General features: G+C 27.3%; 1 non-coding gene across 1 annotated transcript; it reads left to right on the forward strand.

The window, feature by feature from the left end:
• The first annotated feature begins 267 nt into the window (after positions 1-267).
• On the forward strand, positions 268-349 carry TRNAL-AAG (transfer RNA leucine (anticodon AAG)). Its single transcript has one exon. It is a non-coding gene; the product is annotated as a tRNA-Leu (tRNA).
• Positions 350-5,439: the final 5,090 nt, after the last annotated feature.

The following is a 5,439-nucleotide window of genomic DNA, read 5'->3' on the forward strand; positions in this document are numbered from 1 at the left end:
AAAATCTATAAATAAATTACTTGGCATTTTATTTTATAATTATTAAATTTGTATAATTCTGAAATCAATTTTATTTCGTTTTAATTACATCCTTAGCTGGCTCAGTAGTTTTTCCAAATATACTACAATTTATTATTTTTTTTTCTTTAATAAATAAAGAAAACATAACATTGCAATATTCTTTAAATTTATAACATTTCAATAAGGGTTGAACTGAGATATTTTTCTACGTACAGAATTACTAGAGAAATGCGCTGCTGACGTGTCGGTAGCGTGGCCGAGCGGTCTAAGGCGCTGGTTTAAGGCACCAGTCTCTTCGGAGGCGTGGGTTCGAATCCCACCGCTGCCAATTATTTTTTAATATAATTTTTTTAGATTTAAAAATTTCTTAATAATAAATGCAATGAGATTAAAAAGAGATAAAAGTGTAAAAAATATATAAAATTTTAATCTTAGTTTTTATTAATAAATAAAATTTAATGCCTTCATTTACCAGAGAGTTCCTAATCTTATTTCCTGAACTTTTACTTTATTTCTGAACTCAGGAATTTTATTTATCTTTTTTAAATTTTTAAATAAGGCAAGGGTTTTTTTCATAATTTCTAATAGTAGTAAAAACGTTTTGAAAGTAAGTTTTTATGAACTTATTCTTTATTGCTAAAATTAAAATGTTAAATAATATTTTATGAAAGTTACATAACTGTATACATAATTAGATATTGTAAATATGTAGTCGATCCTCTAGCGGAGTGGTAAAATCTTCGTCTTTATCCCAATTATTCTAGGTTCGAATCAAAGTAAGGTTTAGAATTTTTTATACGTTAAAAATATCAAATTTCTACGCACAAAACTTAAACTTGTATATGATAAATTAATCATCTAAATAAGAAAAATAAACAATTACAATGATGATGATGATGATAACAATAGATCAGTATTTTATGTTTGAGTATAAAAATAATTATTTAAAGAAATATAATGTTGTCACCCATGAATAATTTATTTCAAATAAACACTATAAAAACTTTATAGACTTGAAAATCATGATGGATGAGTCTACATTTAAAATAACTTAATGAAAATTAAGTAGTCATCATAATACGGGCCTCCGTGGCGCGAGTGGTAGCGTCTCGGTTTTTCATTCGGCAGATCCCAGGTTCCAATCTCGATCAGATATCGCCATTTTTTCATACGCTAAAAAAAAATTTCATTTATCTCATCCTCTGTACCTAATGGTGATCCAGAAGGTTAAAAACAATATAGTGATAAAAAAATTACGTGATTATATAAAAATCTGAAAATATGTAAATTAATTTATCTTTAAAATAATATTTTAAAAATATGAACTTTTCTTTTGCTTTATTAGTTAAAGAAATTCTTTCAAAATTAAAATTTTTAAAATCAATTAACTTCTACAAGTTAACGTTTTCAAATACAACTTCTATCTGTGTAAACAGAACCTTATTTATTCAATCCATAAATGGGAATTTTTATTTTTATTTATTTATTTTTTTATTCAGATTGTATTAATTATTGTAGATATTAGCAACTAGGAAAGGGTTGACCCACCATAAATTTTTTAGACCATGCCGGCCTTCGTGGCCCGAATGGTAGTGTCTCGGCCTTTCACCCGGAGGTCCCGGGTTGAAATCCCGGTCAGATATGGCATTTTCACACACGCTACAGATTATTCATCTCATCCTCTCAAGCAATACTTAACTGTGGATCTGGAGGTTAAAAAAAGGATATATTAAGCAAATGAAAAAGAAAATTATTTTTTTTAAAAACAAAAAAAGTTTTTTAGACCATAGTCGGGAATCGAACCTGGGACCTTCAGTTTAATAGGAAAGCACGCTATCGCCATCGATGCGATCACCTAGTTTTTAGAAATCATAAAAAAGAACGAAAATTGTTTTTTACCAATTATAACTCAAACCAGTATTTTTTTTGTTTTAATTTTATTTATTCGTTTAACTATAACTTTTATAATTAAAGTAAATACCCGTAGTTATTCTATTTGATTTTATCGGTCAATTAAAATATATTTTTATATATAACATTGTTTTTTATACGCGTACAGAGGTTTTTTTTATTTTATTATTAATTATTTTATCTTTTATTATGAAAAATTAAAATCAAAGACTAATTTTTTTTTTGTTTTTAATTTTTCTATCTGTAAACAAGTGAATAATAATTCCGATATAAAGTTGTAAATTAGGATTTTCAAAAATAATAATAATAATAAAGTTTTAAGTACAGTATATCGAATAAATATACTTATTCAACCCCTTCGCTCTTTTTAACCAGTTTGCTTCCTGTATTTATATAAAAAAAAAATATTTTAAACAAAAATAAATTAAAACGTTATTAAAATTCTGTTTAAAAAATACTTTTAATATTCTATGTAATGAAGTAAAATTTGACTAGAACGCTGATGTAGAAGATTTAAAATTTTTTTCTCTTAATTTTAAATATAAATAAATATCCGGATTTTCGTTAAAATTATTTAACAATTGTTAAATAATATCTGTGTGTTTTTTCATTAAAAATGAATTTATGAACTAGTTACGTAATCTCTTATATTAATCTGCCTTTAATCTGTGTACGTATAAAAACCAGTGTTATTGTTTTTATTTATTTGATTTTGTTATGTTCGATGATTTCTTCGAACAACCTTGAGTATTAGCAAGGTCGTTTAGAATGGCCACGTTATTTTGTAGGAAGCAATTTCGGCGCAACTGTCCTCGGTTTGATAAATGTTACAACTTATACTCCCTCCCCCATTAACCATCGTATCTTTTTTCTTTCTTCTTCTTATTTATTCTTCTTTACTATCTTTTTTCTAACTTTACTACATCTTACATTAGATTTTGCCTTCTTTATTTCTCCCACTCTTTTCACAAAATCCCTATCTTCACCGATTAAATTCCCTACTGTGTTTTTGTTCATTTTATTTTCTTTATATAAATATTTGTATCATCCTATCTCCATTTTGTATTTTTTTTTTTTTTTTTGTTTAAAATGAATGTTTGAGGACGGAAATAATTTAAATAGCATAACTAAACCTTTCACGGACACTCAAATTATATAATCTAAAATAACATTACTTTATTTTTGTTCAAGTGTATCTTTGTAATTAGATTTTTTCCATTCGTTCTTTTATATTTTGTGTACGTTAAGGCGTATTGCGTTGTGTTCAGTCGTATTAAGTATTGAACATTGTTTAACTATTTATCGTTTTGAGGTCTTTTGTTAATTTTTATTGTATTATCTCAATTATTACTATTATTTTTTTTATCATACTTATTGTCTCAGTTGTTATTCATGTTGAAATCTCTTTTACTATTTAATTTTGGTAATCTCTATTATTTTATTATCTATCATTATATTGGTACACTGTCACTACGTGCTGTTCTTGAGAAATAACGTATACTATTTCTCAAGTATATCATTTAATATGTTTGTATTCGGAGTATCAATAGATAATCTTCATTCACGTTATAATATGTCAAACGATTTACATATCGATTCAAAGTGTGTAGGAAACCGATTATAAATAAAGTATAATAGCAAAAATTTTATTTTTTATTCTAAGAGAAACAAAAATTGAGTAATATTTTATTGTTGAAAAAAACTTAAATTTATACAAAATTATGTACTTCTATTCAAAATACTTTTGAATTATTAAAAATATATCGTTAATAATGAATGTGTAGACGAATTAAATGTAATTTAATTTAAATCTTTACTTATCCGGTATATCCTGTTACAGAAGCAATAGCTATAACTAGAAAGATCGGTCAAAAAAAGGCTATAACATATTTTTTTTAAGTTTTATGCCTTAAGGAAATATAAAAAAATAATTTTTAAATAAATTGTAAATAATCTACAAAAAAAGTTTTCATTTTGATGATTCTAAGTCCAAAAAATCTATTTGTTTCAAAAGGAAGTTTGTGCGTATGTATACGTACGTTGGCCTGTATTTAGACATATAACTCTGGACCCTGTAGACCGATTTTTTTCAAACTTGGTAGACAGGTACTACCTTCGAGAGGAAGAATGCACAGTGTGTTCCGAAAGTTGCTGTGCATGTAATTATGGAAGTTTAATGACGAAACATTTTTAATTATTATTACTTTCTAAATTTATTTCATTATTTTATAAAAACGGATATTATAATAACTGAAATAGTTTATAAAAGGGTTGAAAATGACTTCATCCGATACAAATACAATACTTCATACTTTTCAATTTGTTTTCGAACACTAATCAGCTGCTGTACTGGAATATCTCCTATGTATGCCGTTGATGCGGTTTTTAGTTCGTCATTCGTGCGTGGTGTTTTGCGATACGCTCTTTGTTTCGCTGTCCCCTATAGAAAGTAATCTGCGAGAGTCAAATCGGGCGATCGTTCAGGCCATAAACCCCTCGAAGAAATGATTCATTTTCATTTTTTGAAATGATTCAAGACATTTCTAAAAACGTCATTGCCCTGTTAGCTGTGTGAACTGTGTCGCCACCTTTTTGGAACAAACCGTAATTTACTTCGATTTCTAATAACTGACTAATGAAGTTTGTTAAAACAGCATAATAACGATCATTATTAATTTCATTTTCAAAAAAAATGAATCCACAATGCGTTTTCTACTCGCACCGACCCAGATTCCAATTTTCCCTTCTTGTAAAAATTGTTCGTGTAATTCATGGGGGTTAAATGTCGGCCAAAGTCGTGTATTTTGTGAATTAATATACTCACCAGTTGAAACCACGCTTTCATCTGTAAAAAAACGTTATGTCGAGGACACCTACGGAATTTTGATCAGTAAAATGTTTAAAACCGTTGACAATAATTTAATCTTTGGGCATGATTCAGGTTTACGATTATGAACATACACTACTTTGTAGGGAAAAGTTTCAGTTATTTTCTTACAGTTTTATGTATGGTAGCAAGTCTGATATCTTGCTTCTTTGGTAACTTACGCATCGACTTTGATAGACTTTATACATTTAAAATCAATTTTAGTGAATATTTTAATCATTAAAAAAATCCCCCTTATGCATGAGCTCCAAATTTTCAAAAAGTCAAAAACATATTTTTCCAAATTGTGATGTTAATATTAAAACGTTTGGTCCTTATTACATGACTACTCAAAAAGGAGTATAATGTTTTTAGGGTGTATGTATGAATGTATGTTTGTTCCACCGTAGCAGTTGAAGCGGCTGTATGGCATGATTGACCGGCTGTCATAGGCTTTTTTATCGGAAAACATTTTTTACTATTCACAAAATTGATACTGAAATGCTCTTTAATTATCCTATATTAAAGAGCAATTTTTGTCAGCAATGTTTTGTTTTTAAAAACTCGTGTTTTAAAATTTAAAATTTGTCTCTTGTTTTGTCGAACATGTTGGATTCAAAAATTAAAATTAACAGATTCAA

Source organism: Lycorma delicatula, chromosome 10 (genome assembly GCF_047948215.1).
Source record: "Lycorma delicatula isolate Av1 chromosome 10, ASM4794821v1, whole genome shotgun sequence".
Classification (NCBI taxonomy): domain Eukaryota; kingdom Metazoa; phylum Arthropoda; class Insecta; order Hemiptera; family Fulgoridae; genus Lycorma; species Lycorma delicatula.